General features: G+C 37.9%; 1 pseudogene; it reads left to right on the top strand.

Annotated features, from left to right (window-relative positions):
• The first annotated feature begins 6,487 nt into the window (after positions 1-6,487).
• Positions 6,488-11,085, top strand: LOC142543964 (sulfate transporter 1.3-like; annotated as a pseudogene).
• The last annotated feature ends 12,393 nt before the right edge of the window (positions 11,086-23,478 follow it).

The following is a 23,478-nucleotide window of genomic DNA, read 5'->3' as shown; positions in this document are numbered from 1 at the left end:
AGGTCGCCAATGTATTTTCCACATCGGTTGGTAGTAACCCGGATACAGCCCCCCAATCCCAACCTTCGCCTTTGATCCAATAATCGTGAACTTTTTTTTGAATGTCAACTTGATCAATGCTCTTGAGTAACAATGTGCACAGTGGAGCATTTTCTATCCATTTGTCTGTCCAAAAGTAAGTAGATGCCCCATTGCGTGCTAAAAATTTTGTCCCTTTTTTCCACGTACTGCATGATCTTGGAAATACCTTGCCACACCTTAGATGAACCTTGTCTAGATATGAAGCTCCTACTGTCAGTGTTCATGCATGTGTATTTTCCTTTCAGTACTTGTGTCCAGAGGCCATCTTTTTCTATCATTAGTCTCCAACCAAGCTTTGTCAATAAAGATTGGTTCATATGATACTTTCTTTTAATGCCTAGCCCACATATAGATTTGGGGGAAGATACTATATCCCATTTAACCAGGTGGCATTTTCGTTCCCCAATCTTCCCTCCCCATATAAAATTCCGGATGATTTTCTCAATTTCGGAGCATATTCCTATGGGTAATAGGTTTGTCTGCATAGAGTAAAGTGGGATTGCATTGAGTACCGATTGAACTAATATTTTTCGTCCTGCAAAGCTCAAGTACTTGGTTTTCCATCCATCAAGCCTCGATTTGACTATGTCTAGCACTTTCTTGAACAGGTTGTTGGTGACTCTTCTGTGTATAGATGACACTCCTAGATATCTGCCTAGTTTTGTCGTTAGTGGGATCCCTGAAATAGAGGACAAGCCATTCGCCACTGTAGCACTCACATTTCTGGAAATGAAGATATGAGGTTTTTGGAAATTAACACTTTGGCCAAAGCTTAAGTAGAATTTGTTCAAGCAATCCATGATAATGTGCAGCTGGTCGGTTGAAACTTCAGCAAAAAGAACCATATCATTAGAAAAGAGCAAGTGTGATATGAGAGGATCATTTCTAGATAGCCGAATGGCTTTCGAGGATCCATTGTTCACGGCCTGGCAAATAATGTGGCTAAGACGCTCAATACAAAGAACAAAGATATGTGGAGATATTGAGTCCCCTTTTCTAATTCCTCTGTGAGGTTTGATCCAGTCCATTTTTTCCCCATTCCACAAGATAGACAGCCTGGGAGTTGTGATGCAATTCATGATGTTTCTGATCCATTGCATGTTGAGACCCACGTCAGTAAGTGTTTCCCGTATAAAGACCCATGAAAGTCTATCAAAGGCTTTCTCTAAGTCAATTTTTATGGCCATATACCCTTTAGCACCAGATTTTTTCCTCATGGAGTGGAGCACCTCTTGATACACAATGATATTGTCTGAAATCTGGCGACCTTGGACGAAGCTGCTCTGGTATGGCCCAATGAGATCAGGCATAACAGTCTTTAGCCGATTGGTCATGGTTTTGGTGAGGATTTTATAGCACACATTGCAGAGGCTAATTTGTAAAAATTGGGTTACGAATTCCGGGTTTGGGACTTTCGGGACCAATGTGAGGAAAGTATCATTTGTTCCCAACGGAATTTCCCCTGATTCAAAGAAATTATGAGCAAAATCGCATATAGATTTACCAACGATGTGCCACATTTTCTGATAGAATCCGCCAGGAATGCCATCTGGTCTGGGAGCTTTGAAAGGAGACATGTCAAAGAGAGCACGCTTAACCTCGTCTGGTGAAAAAGGTGTATGTAAAGCGAGAGAATGAGGTTCTGTCAGTGGTGGGAAACAACATCTTCCCACCGGGGAGGATGCACAGGTCTGGTCTGAGGTGTACAGAGAGGAGTAGAAATCTCTGATTTTGTCTTTAAGTTGGTCCATATTTGTTATCCAAGTTTCATTATCATTCTTGAGGGCTTCGATCTTACTTCTACTTCTACTTCTTTTGACCATGGTAGAAGCATGGTAGAATTTGGTGTTTCCATCACCGGAGACTATCCACAGTCCACTCCTCCCTAGATTTTTGAAACCACAAGAGTTCTTCATGTTTTAGGACTTTATCTAATTCTCTTCGCAATTTAGCTTCAAGTTTAAAAAGACTACGTCGCGCCCTCTATTCTTGCCACTAACTTCCACTTTCGATGGTGGATATTTCCAAATGTTGAGAAGTTCCAACTGGATAGTATATTGGCCATTTTTGAAACATTATCACTGAGCGTATGTTGGTCATGCCATTCATTTCGAACTACTTTGTGAAAATCTTCGTGGGTGAGCTAGGCTGCCTGGAAACGAAAGGGGACTTTGTATTTGTAGTTTGAGTTTCCAGCAAGTCTAACGAGCAATGGAGCATGATCTGATTGTATGATGGGTAGGTGGGTCACCCTCGCTTCTGGGAATAGCTCGCTCATTCTATCGTACACACTCCCCTATCCAGACGGGCTTCTTTGAAGGTTGCGCTACTAAGACCTCTTACCCAAGTGAATCTGGATCCGGAAAAACCAATATCTATAATATAATGGCCCGAAAATTCATGTTTGAAAATTTGCGAAAAAATTTAAAATTTTCTTTTTAAAATAATTAAGATGCCTCATTCACAAAATAAACTGATAAATCAAGTTTAATGTATAAAAATAGCAGCGGAAGAAATTATTGCTCACAAAATAACAAGTAAAGTAATCCAACAACTGATAAAAAAAAATGTTTGAGCATAAAAAAAAAATGGCAAGTGCTGTAAATGAGGTCCTCGGGTTCCACTACTGCCGACCCAAGCTAGCTCATTGGTCCCCGCCCTCGGCCTCGACATCATCAGCACCTACAACAATCAAGTCTAGTGAGCCTAAAGACTCAGCATGCATATATCGTAAATAACGAGTAAATAATATAGTAAAATTGCATGGGAGTAAAAATATCATGTCATGAGGCATAATTGGAAAATAACTTGTCATGAGCAATTATAATACGTGCATAACTGAACTGAAAATCACAGTGAAAATGTTTGCTCCTTGGAGCCCTGTAATAAAATAGCATAAATTTTCTGTTGAGATTATGGTCTACGCAAGTGGCCCCTACACTGAACTGAACTGAACTGACCGGTAACTGGCGACCGGGTGAAATAATGAACGTCTGATCAGACTAATGCCACAGTATACTGGGTGGAACTGAACTGAACTGACCGGTAACTGGCGACCGGATAATACAATGCTCCCATGATAGTGAAATGGCCACAAGCAATATCGCATAAATCTCAAAAATGGATATTTTATATTTTTATGCACGTAATATAATTAAATGGTATAATTAAATATCCCGTATTATTTTACCACATGGATTGGATCGTTCCCAGGCTCGTTGCGACCTAAATTTATCATGAAAAATATGCAAATGATTTTCTTGACCAAACTTTGTAGTTGAATCCAAAAACGAGACAATTACACCCAACGACCTCATATTTAATCATGACTCCGTGCCAACTCGAACCAACACCAAACCCTCATTTAGTCATGATTAAAATACACTTAATATGATGAAGTAATGCTCCAAAAATGATAAGGGCCGAAATTTTGGTGAATGGAGGCCAAAACATGAAACGCTCTTTTGAGAGTCAATTTGGCACATCGCACCGTAATTTTTGGTACGCCCTCAAAAATGGTCCGATTCACAAACGGCCAAAAACATGACCTTCCCAACTCGATGAGGCACTGTCCAGTCCAAGGTCATAGGCTAAAAGCCAACCAAGAACTCAAACGAGCCACTGAACCGAAGCAGCAAGTTGCTGTCACAAAAATATAGCAGCTGTGCTTTGGTTTCCTTGCGTCGTTTGCAAGGCTAATGGCCATTGGGGCTTGAACCACCGACCAGAACCTCTTACCAACATCCTAAGGAATGATTTGAACCATGGCTAAGGGCCCTAGGCCAGCAACAATTCGAATCACACCAGAAACCAAACCATACGTCCCAACCGAGCACTAATTCTGCGCCTGGGATGTTGCCGTGGTTCTTGCTGTCATGGACCATTCCAGTGGCCATTTGGTTGACCATGGCATGATCTAGACATCCAGAGGTAGGGTGTGAACCGTGGCTAAGGGCCATAGGCCAACCAAGATCCACACCATTTCACAAAACCCGAAACACACTTGCTGTAAAATGAGAAGGGCCGAAAGGGGAAGGGGCTGTTCTTGTGTTTTGATTTAAAAACCGATGCAACCATGGACCAAGCATCAAAAGGGCGACTTGGTCACGTCTTAGACATGCTAGGGAGATGTTCTAACCATGGCTATAGGCCCCTAGGGCAGCCAAGATCAGACACTTCCCCTTGACAGCAACATGACAGAAAATCGAACACAATATGACACTCATGGGGAAGTTGCTGTCATTTCTGGATTCCAGTGGGTATGGGGCTAGAACCAATGGACAAATGTGTTCCTAACATGTTCTAGTACATGTCTAAATGCAGCTTAGGGAGCCTGGACATGAGCCATCCACCTGAAACACCAAAAACAAGTGAACCGTGAGTAGCACAATGAAGGGCCGAAAATCTGCATCTTGGATTTCGAAATGTTTTGTCATGTATTTCGGTTTTGGTTGAAAGATCATGATCATGTAGTGTTTAAAAATCATAATACGACTTGATTGAAGAGCAAAGAAAAACATATACATGCCTGGTTTCGTTTTGAAAAGAAAACGAACGAAACGCAACGACGCGGCGCGGAGGAGACGGAGCGTTTTCTTGCTTGCTACTCGAATTTTCCTCTTGTTATTAGCTATGAGGCTCACGATTTAAAACTCTGAAATGCTCTCAATTTCGGTGATGGGGGAGGGGAAATGGTGGTTAGGAGAGTGAGGGGAAGGGGTTGCAATATAAGAGGGATGGCAAGACCAAGTCTACCTCTTTTTGAAATTTGAATTTGTTTGATATCAAAATGCTTTGTTGGAGAGGGAAATGGATAGGGTGTGACCGATTCTACATGTCCTCACAAGGCTAAGATAATGATCTTATATTAAATAAATGGTGGTTAATAAATGAAAGGATTATCATGCCAAGAAATAATAAAGAAAGGGTCAAAGGTGAGTTGTCAAAGAATTTTTTACTCAACTAAGGGGTGGCCGAAAATTGAACAATTAAATGGAGGGGAAATATTGTTTAGTTAGTAAATTTTTAAACCTTAAGAGCCTTACCTATCCTTTAAATAATTTAAGGAATTAACACCTTAATTATGGAATCTAATTGAACTTATTTCCTACTTACCTCAAGTTACTTAAATAATTCCTTAAACCACTTTTAACTTAAATCAACTTATTAGCTAGCTAAAATAAACTCTGGGAATGATTTTTTAATTCTTAAATTCTATCTCAAAACTCCAACTCCAGTCCGGCCTCACTGAATTAACTGAAAAGATAAAAATTTAAACTACTGCATAAAATAATTAACTTTAAAGAAAATCATTTAAATACTCATGCAATAAAATCATTTTAATTTAAAATACTAGAATTATGCATGACTTATACGTAGTCTAATTTACGGGTTCTACATATAAGGCCTTGATTGAAAAGCACGTAGTTGAATCCAGGACATCTATGTTGGGCTGCACCTTCGGTTGTACTAGTTTCGTGCTCGTAACACACAGAATTGTAGTCACCAATAGATAGCCATGGCCCTTGTATGTTAAGGTTTCCCTTGGTGAGATTTTGCCAAAATCTCTTTCGAAGAGTGGGATTAGGGCTTCCATAAACTATTGTAAGAAGCCAAGGAGCCGAATTGTTTGTCTCCAAAGCAACATGTATAATAAGAAGATTGAACTTCGATACTCGAGATGTAATTATGCAATTATATCATCCAACCAAAAACGAAGAAAAAAGAAAATTCGAAGTTAAATATCTGAAAAATAAAAAATTTCACAAAATACGATATAACAGTAAAAACAATACATGTTAGTGGATTTACTAATCATATTTCCATTTAAATAGGATCTATACAACGAAATGTCATCGTCATTCGTTGGTTATTAGCGAAATCCCGAAAACATTCGGGATCAAAATATGATTTTCAAATTAAATTTCAAATTTGTGGATGCTGTCAAATAGAATGACGACACCAAGTTGAACCCTTGAGATTTAACCCTGGAATTAAACCATTCAACCAAATAAAAAAAAGAAAGAAAAGTAAAATTGAATAGGTGAATGACAAATAATCATAACATAATGCATACCAAAAGACAAATATAATGTATGAGAGCAATTTAGTTAAAAAAAAAAAAAAAAAAAAACACACACATATATATATAAAAGCGCTCACAAAATTATTTCGCTTTCTTCAAGTAAAAGTTACATTTTTATGTACTCTATTTATATAAATTAGATATTGTTTATTATCCACATAAAAACATGACTACAATTCAGAAGTCATTTGTTGTTCTATTATAGTCCTTTTCAGGTGATTTCTAAATGTTGTCCAAATGGTATGGGTACATCCACTTGTTCCTAGGAAACAGGACACGATTTGATGAGGATATTTTCTGATTATACTTTGGTTTTTAGGCATTCTTATACCAATAAAGAAAAATTCGATGTTAGAATTAAGGGTCAGGATCTGACTAGATCAACAGTGACCCGACTTATAAATTACTGAAAATCATCAAAATGTACATCATTTTCATCATCTTTTCTGCTTTTCCTGGTTGATTTTCTGTTTTTCCAGGAATAATGAGTGCCAATCGTATTGCAGACGAGGCGGATATTTCCAGCGCCGTTTCTTCGAGTGGTCATGCTGATAGCTTGCCTTATGTTCACAAGGTGGGAGTGCCTCCTAAGCAGAATCTGTTTAATGAAATCAAATTCACCTTCAAAGAGACCTTATTCCATGATGATCCCCTAAGATCTTTCAAGGACCAACCAATAGCAAGAAAACTTTTACTCGGGATTCAAGCTGTTTTCCCGATTCTCGACTGGGGAAGAAGGTATGATCTTTCCATGTTCAGAGCTGATCTCATTGCAGGACTCACCATTGCAAGTCTCTGCATACCTCAGGTATTTTGCATGCTCGAAACGTGTCGCCGCTGACTAGAATCCTTGGTCTTAATTCCTAACATGTCTCATCTTCACTATGTAGGACATTGCATATTCAAAACTTGCCAACTTGGATCCACAATATGGGCTGTGTAAGTTGCTCCACTGTATTTTCATGATGTCTCCACTCCTTTTGACATGCAAATGAGCTTTACTCGAGAAACTCTTCTCAATACTTTCCATCAAATTGTGCAGATAGTAGTTTTGTTCCACCCTTGATATATGCCTTAATGGGGAGCTTGAGATATATCGCAATCGGCCCCGTGGCAGTGGTGTCTCTCTTACTGGGAACATTGCTTCAGAAGGAATTTGACCCCGAACTCCAAAAAGTAGAGTACCAACGTCTTGCGTTTACTGCGACATTCTTCGCCGGAACCACTCAATTTGCACTCGGTTGCTTCCGGTATCGTTCTTGTAACATTAACATCTCTAAAAACTTCAAGTTTTTATCAACTCTTGTAAATGGTTCTGTTTCAGGTTGGGTTTCTTGATTGACTTCCTATCTTATGCTGGCGTTGTCGGGTTCAAGGCAGGAGCAGCCATTACCATTACCCTTCAGCAGCTTAGAGGTTTACTAGGAATGCAGAATTTCACTAAGAAAACTGGCATAATTCCCGTGATGAAATCTGTGTGGAGCAATGTGCATCATGGGGTGAGATTAGATTTTTCACACATCACCACATTTACCACAATCCCATGTCCAAATAATTTCAAAATCATACAAGTCTGCCTCTAAAATCGCGAATCGACATCTGTCGTTGGCCTGAACTTTCAAGTGTCTGTGATGTTATGAAGCTACATGTTTCAATTTGTACTGTAGTGGAACTGGGAGACAATCGTAATAGGAGTCACGTTCTTGGTTTTCCTACTACTTGCCAAGTATATGGTATGTTCCCCAATAAATTGTTCCTAGTATACATAATTTTCTTCATTTAACTTCTATATTTCTAGAGTTCTCTCGATTTTATCATAATATTAATTCCCAACAAAATTTTCTTGGCTCAGGGTAAAAAGAACAAGAAATTATTTATGATAGCTGCCATATCTCCATTGATTTCAGTTGTCATTTCGACTTTCTTTGTTTACATCACCCATGCAGAAAGGAAAGGAGTCCAAATTGTATGTATTTTGACGTCGTCAAATTTCATATAAATCAGACAAGCAAATATCTAACTCACCAACCTTCTATCCTTCCTGAAGGTGAACCACATTACAAAAGGCATCAACCCTTCATCCGTGCATCAAATCTATTTCGCCGGCAGCCATGTCGCCACAGGTTTCAGAATCGGTGCAGTGACAGGGATGGTTGCTCTCGCTGTAAGAAAAATATATATGCACAAAGACACAAAACACCTATTAAATTCGAATGTCAGAGCCGGACCTCATGGTAACTTGAATAACATATGGCAGGAAGCTGTAGCAATTGGCAGAAGTTTTGGAGCAAAGAAAGATCATCACATCGATGGAAATAGAGAAATGGTAGCATTAGGTTGCACGAATATCATTGGCTCCATGACATCTTGTTTCATAACAACAGGCAAGTCAAATACAAGAAACCACTGGTTCATAATACCTTATGATACACATACACAATCACAGTGTCGGACATGCAATGTGGCATGTCAAAAGAACATTGGACACAAGGATATTGTGGAGCCACAACGTGTAATAAAAAATCATTTTCTATAATTTCTTACTCCTTGTTTTATGTTAGGAGTGGAGATTTCAACCTTAAATCTTGAAATGGTATACACTTTTTAGTTTCTTAATTACAAATGTAAAATTAGATGGTTCATTCAATTTTAAATTTGATAAAAAAATTGAATATTAAAATATGTTCAACTTCATACTTCTTTTAAAAATTTTGATACATTTTCTCGATGTTATTGATTTTTATTTTCAATGCCAATAATATTTAGGTTTATATGCAGTATCTTCTGCATAGGATATCAGGTATTACCATAGCTATAGTTTTTTTTATACACTTTCTATCATGCATACCATTACTTATAATTTTTGGGATAAAGATGTTAAATCCTACACTAACTATATTTATAATTCAACACTAATCACAGGATCGTTCTCGCGTTCTGCTATAATTTTTGGAATAAAGATGTTAAATCCTACACTAACTATATTTATAATTCAACACTAATCACAGGATCGTTCTCGCGTTCTGCTATAAATTATATGGCTGGATGCAAAACGGCTATGTCAAACATCATAATCTCGTGTGTCGTGTGCCTGACTCTACTTGTGATCACTCCATTATTCAAGTACACCCCAAATGCCATTTTGGCTTCCATCATAATATCCGCTGTCTTAGGATTAGTAGATTATGAAGCCATGATTTTAATATGGAAGACTGATAAATTCGATTTTATCGCTTGTATGGGAGCATTTCTTGGCGTCATTTTCTCCTCAATTGAGATAGGCCTTCTCGTAGCGGTTGGTGCAAACAGCTAATGTTCCATATATGTATATTTTTTGTTTTTCTTCTTCGAGTTCATTCAATCATAGGAATTTTTTTAATGTCAATACAACAGGTTTGTATCTCTTTTGCAAAGATATTTCTCCAAGTTACCAGGCCAAGAATTGTTGTACTAGGTAAAATTCCAAGAACTACAGTTTACAGAAATATGGAGCAATACACAGAAGCAACAAAAGTTCCTGGTGTTCTGATTGTGAGAGTTGATTCTGCCATCTATTTTTCCAACTCCAATTATATAAAGGAAAGGTATAGATCCTTCCTACCCTCTTACAACTGATTTCGAATCTCACGAAAATATACGTATATTTTAGTAAATATCATGTATCTGCTGCTCGAGCGAGAAAAACCATCTGTCATGATTTATTTTGCAGGGTAATTAAATTGCTAGCAGATGAAGAGGAAAAGCTTCAAGGAAAGAACCAACAGAGGATTCAATACTTGATAATCGAAATGTCATGTAAGAAACAACCTTTCTGCGTTGTTCTTGCGATTTTTCCAATCAATAAGTCCAGCATATCATATAAATTATCTTAAGGCAAACACTTCTTCCATCTAAACTTTCAGCTGTAGTAGATATAGATACCAGTGGCATTCATTCCATGGAAGATCTGTTCAAAACTCTACAAAAGAGAGACATACATGTAAGTCAATGATGATATCAAGGCGACGGCCAGATCATTTAAAACTTAACATGTAATCCAAGTATTCTTGTTTACTTATGTATGCCCAGCTTGTTCTTGTGAATCCCGGACAGTCCGTTCTTCTCAAGCTTCATGCATCAGGCTTAGCAAAAACAGTTGGAGATGATAATGTTTTTCTCACAGTCGAAGATGCTGTCACGACTTTGGCTCCTAAGATGGAACCATAGATCATTCTAAATGGGGCCAGGGAATCAGGGGATAGGAAAATCATATCTACATGCATAACTATGAATGTATGTGTATGTCTAAATGTCGCTACGAGAGACGTTTTCAATTGTGGTCCATATATTTTATTAAGGTAAATATATGAGATTTCACATATTTAAAAAGAAGATAAATCAAAATATTATCTCGATTAGATGATAAATATTTTGATATTTGATTATCATATTTCGGATAAATATCGTCAAGATAAGTCAATCAATTCAAACTATCTCGATGATGGTTAGAAAATATCTATAAACAGTGACTACAAGATCTTTAAATCTGTACAGTTATTCAAAAATACAACATCTAATATATTGCATAAAGAATTAGAAGATATATGTTTTCGGTGTTCGTAGGATCTTGTTAGTTGCAATCTCAAATTCAACATCAATGGCAGAGGTTGAACCACATTTTTAAATTTAATTTTTTCAGATATTGATCTTCACGTATTATGTTGTTCGTATATAGATCGAATTTAGTCAAGTGTTATGTAATATATTTAACAAGTGATATAAGAGATGTTTTAGTTCCATCTTGATATTTTTTATAATTTTAAATTGGGCAAAAATTTTGGAAAATTATATTGATGCAATTTAAATTTGTATCATTAATTTTTAAATAATTTTCGAGCAAAAAAATCCAATTTTTGGTGTAATTTTCGAAAATTAAATAAGGTGGACAAGAAACCCTAACCTTATAATTGGTGAAATCATCAACTTAACTCCGGCGAATAATATTACTAAACGAAAGCCCACGTCGGGACGACCCTTTCTACACCGCGAAGATGAGCCATTTTTTTCTGGTGTCATGCCTCGATTTCCGACCATCCAATCAGCGGCTATGGAGGAAAAAGGTCGGTGTGCTCAACATGTTGAAGATGACAACCGACCAGAACTCGCCATCATTTGGACAGATTTACGAAAATCTCGATCGACTACCACTACTGCGCGAATTCAAACCTATTTTTTTTCAGTCAATAGCACGACGACAAGGAGCGGGAGTGGTCAGCAGAGGTCGACCGTCCATGGGTAATGGTCGACCGTCCATGGGTAATGGTCGATGGCCAATGATTTTGCCTGAGAGGGTGGCGTGACTGCCAATCGATTTTTGGGGGCTAAGGTTAGGTTTTCGAAATTACGGTTTCAATTTGAGAATTTTTCTTGGAAAATTTGACACTCAATTTTCAGCCTAGAATAATATCAAATTATGAATTTTCAAATATTTGGATTTTTTATTTATAGGCATGTTTGTATTGCTAATTTATGAAAATTCTAACACTTGATTTTAGAAATATTGTCCTTAAAATCATGAGTATGGACATGTTGGGAGATTATTTGTATGAAATATTATATGCTAAATTATGTGTAATTATTGTCTAGTTATTATAGAAAATTTACTATTATGATTTATCATAATAATAATACATGCAAATAAATTTTAATAATGTTCATATTAATATTCATATCTATTGGAACTTTTCAAGTTCGCAATCTTAATTTTGATGATAACAAAACTTGTTAATTGTGTTACTAATAATCTACCTTAGTGTGCAGCATCTAGGATCACTCACGAGCTATTTACATCGCAAACTGAAGACCCAACTGATCGCTCAAAATGAATCAGTCTAACTGTTACGTCAATTGAGCAGTCTAGCTGATAGTCCAGTTGATAGGTGGTTCAGAAGGAGAATCTCAGAAGCCTGGCCAGCCGAAGGAGTGTTCAACTGATTACTAGCCCAACTGAGATCAGTTCAACTGAACAAGAGTGAAATCAGTTCAACTGACGAGTCAACGGATTTCACCAGCTCAACTGAAGATCAGTTCAACTGACCAGTTCGAAGCATCAGTCAGAATATTTCAGTTATGGATGAAGACAAACTCTTTCAGTGGAATCCAGCTGTACGTGAAGGTACAAAGCCATTATCCAGTCAAATAACAATAATGGACGTTGCATCAGAGCATTAAAGACAGAGTTTCAGAAGGGTAGTCGAAAAGTCGATATACAAAGTCCAAGAAACGAATTCAAGATGCAACGGATACAACAAATGAGTCTCACTGTACGTTCAGTTTTCCCGCCTATATAAAGAGAAGATCAGTGAAGACTCAACAATAAAAATAACAACAAAAAGAAGAAGAGTGAGCAAAGAGAAGCTTTTAAGCATATTCGAGAGAAAAGAAAGGGCACGCTCATTGCACATCAGCTTTCAGAAGCAATCAGCTCAGAGGAAACTCTTCACAATTATATCAGCTTAGATTAGAAGCTTATTTCCCTCAGTGTGTGAGAACATCCTTGTTCAGTTCTCACACACACAAACACTCTCAATCACTAAAATACAGTCTTGCACAAAGACGTTAAACTTGTGTATGTAGTATTTCTCACATAGACATTAAAGAAGTGTTGGCTGAAAGGTGCTGCCTTCAGTCTAGTCTAGGAGTTCAGTTTAGGCGGTAGTGTAAGTCCTAGCTGAGTGAGTTTGTACAAGGTTTTGTATAAATCAAAGTTTTCTAGTGGATCTTACCCGAGGAGGTAGAAGGGGTGACGTAGGAGCAGTTGAAGTCTTCGAACATCCATAAACATATCTTGTGTATTTAATTGTTTAACTTATGTTTTCAAACTGTTTGGATCAGTTAGAGTATCTGTCAGTTCAGTTGTCACCATAACTGAACTGATGAATGCAAAAACTAATCTACCCTCTTTCGGTTAATCAGTTTACATAAGATAAAATGTTCTCTAATATAAAAGTCTTTTTCACGAATGATTACTTCGAGTTTCTTCCGCTTGGTTTTAAACCAAACTCGATTTAATTTATCGGTGTTAATATTCTTAGAACACGAACTATTGCAGCTCATTGGAGAATATTTTGTTGAAGCATTCGAAAGATTCTCAGCAACCGTTCCTTCAATATCTTATTCATATTAATTATTTATTTTGTTTCACATAATTTTATATAAACACATTAAGTTAAAATCATAAATAATAAAGTTAGCAAATAAATAAAAAAAATCGCCATATAAAGATCCATAATATGGATAATTAAGTGTTAATAATTTTTAAATATAGATGAAAACATAATCTGGGAGTTCTCCAGAGGCCGATTTAAATTATCTTGACTTGCCACTAGTCTCTCTGAGGAATGTTGCTTCGTCTAGGAGTTAAGTATTTGAAATGCCTTAACTGTTAAAGAATTACTATTACCTAGAATTTTGGTGATTGGCAAAATCAAAACAGCACTTAACTGTTTCAGGAAACAACTGCAATCTTCTGTGTATAACAGGAACCAGTACAACCGTCTAAACATACAACCGCCAAGTCTTCAACCGCTTGAATTTCATACCGCCTACCATTCAACCGTTTGAAGCAGAAGAAGTTCAAACTTTTAAAGAACTTCCCAACCGGCTGTTCGAAGACTTTAAATCATATCAGAGCATAGCTGAGAATGATCGATTGAGTCTTGTGTACACGTAATATGCACAAATGAATGGTGTGTTTGTGTTTGATTTATTTGTCTTACTTGCTCTTACTTGCTGTAATTTGAGTAAGTTGTTGATGAGATTAATGATATGAGATGATGATGATGTGTAATTGATATTTATTTGTGATATTCATCCTTTGATTTGTAGATGTATCCCACAAATGAAAATGCGAGTAGCAGTACTGAGAGGATGGTTGGACATTTCGAAGGAATGTCCATGGATTTAGTGATGGCTCGATTCCAGGATCTGAAACCACCGAGGTTCTTTGGTACTGAGAGTGCAGAAAGAGCGGAGGCCTGGTTGAAGGACACGAGCACTTGTTTAATATTGTTGAATATTCTAAACCTCGGAGACTGAAGCTTGCCATTTATCAATTGAAGGACCGAGCAAAATCTTGGTGGGAAGCCGTTGAGATTGGACTGAAAGAGGCCGAGATTGAACTCACATGGAATGTCTTCAAGCCCAGTTTTTGGAGCAGTATTTCCCTCCTTATTATATTGCTCAAGAGAATGAATTCAATAGTCTGCAACAGGGAACAATAACTGTTGCTGAATATGCTTCAAAATTTTATACTTTGTTGAAATATGCGCCTCATGTAGCGGCAAATGCAAAAGCGAAATATAACAGGTTTGTAGATAGATTGCATCCTGCTATATATACTTTTGTCATTTCAGGGTTGCCTACGAGCTACACAGAGGCAGTTGAACGAGCCAACGCCACCGAAGCTGGACTGAGGCAAGGAGGTCCTCAGTACACTCCTTCACCTTCAGTATCAGCTCAGCAGCCTACTTTGCGTCCAAGAGGTAAGAAGTTCAAGAAGACTGGTTCTGCTTTTTCATCTTTTTCGAGTTCAAGTGGATCCCAGCGAGGGGAGTCATGTGATTGCTCCTTATTGTAGCCATTGTGGAGGCAAACATACTATCGAGCAGTGTCGAGGTATGTTTGGTACTTGTTATCATTGTGAACAGGAAGGCCATTTCTCTCGAGTATGTCCGAATAGGGGTATGACTTCTCCAACCCCAGCCAAGATTTCGAGGTGGCCCCAGTATGATGAGACCTGTTGTCCCTGGTCCCTATTTTCAGCAGTCGAATGTTCCACAATATCGAGGACCTGATAGTCAGACTGTCCAAGGCCCTCCTCAAGTTCGAGTATATGCTATGACTGAGGATCAGGCAAAAGAAGCTCCTGGTGGTGTGATTGCAGGTATTTGCATCTTTGCGATTATCCTGCATGTGTTTTGTTTGATACAGGAGCATCTCATTCATTCATATCTCATGCATTTGTTGCATCTCATGGTATTGAGTGTATTTCATTGTATGATACCTTATCGATAGCCATGCTAGCAGGAAAGATTATTTTTTCTGATAAAGTTGTGCATAATTTTGTATTGATATACGAGGATAATGTGATATTCCTGAATTTCATTGTCCTCCCAATGCACGACTTTGATTATATTGTTGGCATGGATATTTTGACAACAAATCGAGATACTGTTGATTGTTTTCATGGAGTGGTTCGATTTCGACCTGTTGATGGACCCAAGTGGAATTTTTATGGCAAGGGTTCCCAAGCTAAATTTTCATTGGTATCCTATCTGGAAATGTCTCAAATTTTGACTAGCGGAGATGAGGGTTATTTTATCGACGCTATTGATGTCTCTAAGAAAGAGCCTTCTTTATCTGATATTCTTGTTGCCAAAGAGTTTACGGATGTATTTTCCGATGAGATTCCTGATTTTCCACCTCATCGATAAGTTGAATTTAGTATTGATCTTGTACCGGGAACTGCACCTATTTCGAAAGCTCCTTATCGCATGACACCATTGGAATTGAAGGAATTGAAAGAACAATTACATGATCTTCTCGATAAGGGATATATTCGATCGAGTGTATCACCTTGGGGAGCTCCAGTTTTATTTGTTCGAAAGAAAGACGGTACTATGCGAATGTGTATCGATTATAGACATCTGAATCAGGCTACTATGAAAAATAAGTACCCACTTCCTCGTATTGATGACTTATTTGATCAGCTTTAGGGTACTTCTGTTTACTCGAAGATTGATCTTCGTTCTGGTTATCATCAAGTACGGGTTCGAGAAAAAGATGTGCCTAAGACTGCTTTTCATATCAGGTATGGCCACTATGAGTTCTTGGTTATGCCTTTCGGTCTCACAAATGCTCCTGCTGTATTTATGGATCTAATGAATCGTGTCTTTCGAGATTTTTTTGACCGATTCGTTATCGTATTTATTGATGATATTCTTGTCTATTCGAAATCAAAAAAAGAGCATGCTGAACATCTGAGACTGGTACTACAAACTCTTCGCAATGGACATTTATATGCTAAATTGTCCAAATGTGAATTCTGGATGGATAAAGTAGTATTTTTAGGCCACGTCATTTCGAGACATGGCATATCTGTTGATCCTGCTGAGGTCGAAGCTGTATTGAATTGGCCGAGACCTACGAATGTTTCTGAGATCCGTAGCTTCATGGGTTTAGCGGGTTATTATCGTCGCTTTATTGAAGGATTTTCGAAAAAAGCTAAACCTATTACTCAACTGACACAGAAGAATCAGAGATTCATTTGGTCAGATGAATGTGAAGCTAGCTTTCTTGAATTGAAGACGAGATTAACCACAGCACCTGTGCTTACTATTCCCTCAGATACCGGAGGATTTGTAGTGTGTACAGATGCATCTGCTAAAGGTTTGGGCTGTGTTCTGATGCAACATGGCAAGGTGGTTGTTTATGCGTCTCATCAATTAAAATCTCATGAAACTCGTTACCCTATTCATGATCTGGAATTGGCCGCCATTGTGTTTGCTCTGAAGATTTGGCGCCATTATTTGTATAGGGAAAAATTTGTTATCTATTCATACCATAAGAATCTGAAGTATCTCTTTTCTCAATCTGATTTGAATATGAGGCAACGCAGGTGGATGGATCTCCTGAAAGATTTTGATTGTGAGATTCAGTATCACCCTGGATCGGTGAATGTTACTGCGGATGCCCTTAGCCCTAAAGTTCATGATTCTGTTTTAGCTTCTGTTAATGTCGCCAAAATACATGAGGATATATGTACTCCTGGCTGATGGAATTCTGTCACTGTCTCGGCGTTACAAATTGGGCCGAATTTGATATCTAAAATATGAAAGGCCCAACGAAGTGATGCTCAGATCCAGAAGTCGAAAGAACTTGTATCTACAGGAAATTAGTCTGGATTTCTGATTTCTTCTTATGGTTCTTTACGACTTAATGGTCGGCTGGTAGTTCCTGATAATGTTGATTTGAAATCTGCCCTTCTTCGTAAAGCTCATTGTAGCAAATACAGTATTCACCCTGGAGGCCGAAAAATGTATTTGACATTGAGACCTTAATTCTGGTGGAAACGTATGAAGTAGGACATCGCTGAATTTATTTCAAAATGTCTTGTATGCCAGCAGGTGAAAGCCGAGAGAATGAAACCTGGAGGATTACTCCATAGTCTTGAAATCCCAAAATAGAACTGGGAACATATTGCTATGGACTTTGGGACTCATTTACCTCGTTCACCCAAGGGCTGTGATGCTATTTGTGTTATTATTGATCGGCTTTCGAAATCTGCACATTTCATTCCATATGAGCGGACTTATCCTTATAAGAGAATGACCCGTTTATACATCGAGAATATTGAGAGACTGCACGATGTTCCAGTCTCAATTGTATCTGATCGTGATCCAGATTTGCTTCTAAATTCTGGGGTAGTTTCAAGAAGCGATGGGTACGCGTTTGGCTATGAGTACTGATTATCATCCTAAAACTGATGGCCAGACCGAGCGTACAATTCAAACGTTAGAAGATATATTACGTGCGATTGTGATGGATTTCAGAATGGGGTGTCAAGATGCCTTACCATTGGTGAAATTTTCTTATTATAATAGCTTCCGAACGAGTATTGGTATGGTACCGTTTGAAGCTTTATATGGAAGACAATGTAGAACACCGTTATTCTGGGATGAAATTGGTGAGAGACAGTTGACTGGACCTGAAATTATGTAGGAAATGAATGATAAGGTTCAGTTGATTCGACAGCGAATGAAAACTGCTCAGGATCGTCAAACCAATTATGCGAATAAACGAAGACGACCCTTAGAATTCCAGAAAGGTGATAAAGTGTTTTTGAAAATATCTCCTTTTAGAGGAACCGTTCGATTTGGCATACGAAGGAAATTATCTACTCGATATGTTGGTCCATACGAGATTCTTGATCGAGTTGGGGATCTTGCTTATCGGTTGGCATTTCCACCAGCTTTATCTGTCATTCACGATGTGTTTCATGTTTTTATGATGAGGAAATATGAACCAGATTCCTCACATGTACTTCTACCTGATGAGGTTGAGCTTGATCCTTCACTTTCCTATGTTGAACAACCTGTTCGCATTATGGATCGAAAGGAGAAGATATTACGTAACAAATCGATTCCATTAGTTCGAGTACAATGGACACAAAATGGTGTTGAAGAGTCAACGTGGGGATTGGAAAGCAAGATGCGAGATTCATATCCACATTTATTTGATTCTATTCCACCTGTTCCATTATATTCAATGTATAATGATCCATTTACTGATTTTAGTTTTGATATGTACTATAACTGGTGACGTATTATATGTTTGCCAATATTATGTACATATATGAACACTTGGGATTTCGAGGACGAAATCTTTTAAGTGGGGGAAAAATGTAAAGACCGTGTATAGTCTTATCGTAAATCCTATGTTGATTATCGATAATTCCTGAAATTGTTATGTGATGACGTGTATAATGAAATATTTGAATAGAAATTGATTGATAGTTGAATGATGTGCTGAACAAAAATAGAAAAGTGATACATTTTACGGATGTTTGAATTGCCAACAGGTGAAAGTAGAAAGGAAGAAACCAGGAGTTCTGTTGCATAGCTTATCTATTCCAAAATAGAAATGGGATCACATTTCCATGGATTTTGTTACGAAGCTACCACGATCCTCCAGAGGTTCTGATGCGATTTGGGTCGCTATTAACAGATTGACCAAATCAGCATGTTTTATTCCTTACAGAATGACATACAGACATGACCAGATGGCAGAGATTTATGTCAGAGAAGTGGTCAGATTGCATGGTGTGCCAAAGTTCATTGTATCAGATCGTGATCCTCGATTTACTTCGCACTTTTGGCACAGTTTGCAACAAGCTCTAGGTACAAAATTACATTTGAGTACTGCATATCATCCTCAGACAGACGGACAGTCAAAGAGGACTATCCAGACATTAGAAGATATGCTGAGAGCTGTAGTGCTAGACTTTGGCACTAGTTGGCAAGATTCTTTACCACTTTGTGAATTCTCCGACAACAACAGCTATCAGACGAGTATAGAGATGGATCCATTTGAAGCGTTGTACGACATGAAGTGCAGATCCCCTCTCTATTGGGATGAGATATCTGAGGTACCTGAACTTGGACCTAATATGATTCGATATATGACTGAGAAAGTAAAGCTGATTCAGCAGAGAATGAAGACAGCTCAGGATAGACTGGCCAAATATGCAAATATTCAACGTCGACCGCTAGAATTTGAGCAAGGAGACAGAGTATTTCTGAAGATTTCTCATTTCAGAGGCGTTGTCAGTTGATTCGACAGCGAATGAAAACTGCTCAGGATCGTCAAACCAATTATGCGAATAAACGAAGACGACCCTTAGAATTCCAGAAAGGTGATAAAGTGTTTTTGAAAATATCTCCTTTTAGAGGAACCGTTCGATTTGGCATGAGAAGGAAATTATCTACTCGATATGTTGGTCCATACGAGATTCTTGATCGAGTTGGGGATCTTGCTTATCGGTTGGCATTTCCACCAGCTTTATCTGTCATTCACGATGTGTTTCATGTTTTTATGATGAGGAAATATGAACCAGATCCCTCACATGTACTTCTACCTGATGAGGTTGAGCTTGATCCTTCACTTTCCTATGTTGAACAACCTGTTCGCATTATGGATCGAAAGGAGAAGATATTACGTAACAAATCGATTCCATTAGTTCGAGTACAATGGACACAAAATGGTGTTGAAGAGTCAACGTGGGGATTGGAAAGCAAGATGCGAGAATCATATCCACATTTATTTGATTCTATTCCACCTGTTCCATTATATTCAATGTATAATGATTCATTTACTGATTTTAGTTTTGATATGTACCATAACTGGTGACGTATTATATGTTTGCCAATATTATGTACATATATGAACACTTGGGATTTCGAGGACGAAATCTTTTAAGTGGAGGAAAAATGTAAAGACCGTGTATAGTCTTATCGTAATCCTATGTTGATTATCGATAATTCCTGAAATTGTTATGTGATGACGTGTATAATGAAATATTTGAATAGAAATTGATTGATAGTTGAATGATGTGCTGAACAAAAATAGAAAAGTGATACATTTTACGGATGTTTGAATTGCCAACAGGTGAAAGTAGAAAGGAAGAAACCAGGAGTTCTGTTGCATAGCTTATCTATTCCAAAATAGAAATGGGATCACATTTCCATGGATTTTGTTACGAAGCTACCACGATCCTCCAGAGGTTCTGATGCGATTTGGGTCGCTATTAACAGATTGACCAAATCAGCATGTTTTATTCCTTACAGAATGACATACAGACATGACCAGATGGCAGAGATTTATGTCAGAGAAGTGGTCAGATTGCATGGTGTGCCAAAGTTCATTGTATCAGATCGTGATCCTCGATTTACTTCGCACTTTTGGCACAGTTTGCAACAAGCTCTAGGTACAAAATTACATTTGAGTACTGCATATCATCCTCAGACAGACGGACAGTCAAAGAGGACTATCCAGACATTAGAAGATATGCTGAGAGCTGTAGTGCTAGACTTTGGCACTAGTTGGCAAGATTCTTTACCACTTTGTGAATTCTCCGACAACAACAGCTATCAGACGAGTATAGAGATGGATCCATTTGAAGCGTTGTACGACATGAAGTGCAGATCCCCTCTCTATTGGGATGAGATATCTGAGGTACCTGAACTTGGACCTAATATGATTCGATATATGACTGAGAAAGTAAAGCTGATTCAGCAGAGAATGAAGACAGCTCAGGATAGACAGGCCAAATATGCAAATATTCAACGTCGACCGCTAGAATTTGAGCAAGGAGACAGAGTATTTCTGAAGATTTCTATTTCAGAGGCGTTGTCAGTTGATTCGACAGCGAATGAAAACTGCTCAGGATCGTCAAACCAATTATGCGAATAAACGAAGACGACCCTTAGAATTCCAGAAAGGTGATAAAGTGTTTTTGAAAATATCTCCTTTTAGAGGAACCGTTCGATTTGACATGAGAAGGAAATTATCTACTCGATATGTTGGTCCATACGAGATTCTTGATCGAGTTGGGGATCTTGCTTATCGGTTGGCATTTCCACCAGCTTTATCTGTCATTCACGATGTGTTTCATGTTTTTATGATGAGGAAATATGAACCAGATCCCTCACATGTACTTCTACCTGATGAGGTTGAGCTTGATCCTTCACTTTCCTATGTTGAACAACCTGTTCGCATTATGGATCGAAAGGAGAAGATATTACGTAACAAATCGATTCCATTAGTTCGAGTACAATGGACACAAAATGGTGTTGAAGAGTCAACGTGGGGATTGGAAAGCAAGATGCGAGAATCATATCCACATTTATTTGATTCTATTCCACCTGTTCCATTATATTCAATGTATAATGATCCATTTACTGATTTTAGTTTTGATATGTACTATAACTGGTGACGTATTATATGTTTGCCAATATTATGTACATATATGAACACTTGGGATTTCGAGGACGAAATCTTTTAAGTGGGGGAAAAATGTAAAGACCGTGTATAGTCTTATCGTAATCCTATGTTGATTATCGATAATTCCTGAAATTGTTATGTGATGACGTGTATAATGAAATATTTGAATAGAAATTGATTGATAGTTGAATGATGTGCTGAACAAAAATAGAAAAGTGATACATTTTACGGATTTTTGAATTGCCAACAGGTGAAAGTAGAAAGGAAGAAACCAGGAGTTCTGTTGCATAGCTTATCTATTCCAAAATAGAAATGGGATCACATTTCCATGGATTTTGTTACGAAGCTACCACGATCCTCCAGAGGTTGTGATGCGATTTGGGTCGCTATTAACAGATTGACCAAATCAGCATGTTTTATTCCTTACAGAATGACATACAGACATGACCAGATGGCAGAGATTTATGTCAGAGAAGTGGTCAGATTGCATGGTGTGCCAAAGTTCATTGTATCAGATCGTGATCCTCGATTTACTTCGCACTTTTGGCACAGTTTGCAACAAGCTCTAGGTACAAAATTACATTTGAGTACTGCATATCATCCTCAGACAGACGGACAATCAAAGAGGACTATCCAGACATTAGAAGATATGCTGAGAGCTGTAGTGCTAGACTTTGGCACTAGTTGGCAAGATTCTTTACCACTTTGTGAATTCTCCGACAACAACAGCTATCAGACGAGTATAGAGATGGATCCATTTGAAGCGTTGTACGACATGAAGTGCAGATCCCCTCTCTATTGGGATGAGATATCTGAGGTACCTGAACTTGGACCTAATATGATTCGATATATGACTGAGAAAGTAAAGCTGATTCAGCAGAGAATGAAGACAGCTCAGGATAGACAGGCCAAATATGCAAATATTCAACGTCGACCGCTAGAATTTGAGCAAGGAGACAGAGTATTTCTGAAGATTTCTCATTTCAGAGGCGTTGTCAGTTGATTCGACATCGAATGAAAACTGCTCAGGATCGTCAAACCAATTATGCGAATAAACGAAGACGACCCTTAGAATTCCAGAAAGGTGATAAAGTGTTTTTGAAAATATCTCCTTTTAGAGGAACCGTTCGATTTGACATGAGAAGGAAATTATCTACTCGATATGTTGGTCCATACGAGATTCTTGATCGAGTTGGGGATCTTGCTTATCGGTTGGCATTTCCACCAGCTTTATCTGTCATTCACGATGTGTTTCATGTTTTTATGATGAGGAAATATGAACCAGATCCCTCACATGTACTTCTACCTGATGAGGTTGAGCTTGATCCTTCACTTTCCTATGTTGAACAACCTGTTCGCATTATGGATCGAAAGGAGAAGATATTACGTAACAAATCGATTCCATTAGTTCGAGTACAATGGACACAAAATGGTGTTGAAGAGTCAACGTGGGGATTGGAAAGCAAGATGCGAGAATCATATCCACATTTATTTGATTCTATTCCACCTGTTCCATTATATTCAATGTATAATGATCCATTTACTGATTTTAGTTTTGATATGTACTATAACTGGTGACGTATTATATGTTTGCCAATATTATGTACATATATGAACACTTGGGATTTCGAGGACGAAATCTTTTAAGTGGGGGAAAAATGTAAAGACCGTGTATAGTCTTATCGTAAATCCTATGTTGATTATCGATAATTCCTGAAATTGTTATGTGATGACGTGTATAATGAAATATTTGAATAGAAATTGATTGATAG

This window comes from Primulina tabacum, chromosome 1 (genome assembly GCF_025594145.1).
Source record: "Primulina tabacum isolate GXHZ01 chromosome 1, ASM2559414v2, whole genome shotgun sequence".
Lineage (NCBI taxonomy): Eukaryota > Viridiplantae > Streptophyta > Magnoliopsida > Lamiales > Gesneriaceae > Primulina > Primulina tabacum.
Note: the sequence above shows the minus strand (reverse complement) of the source record. Positions and strands in the feature narration are given on the sequence as shown.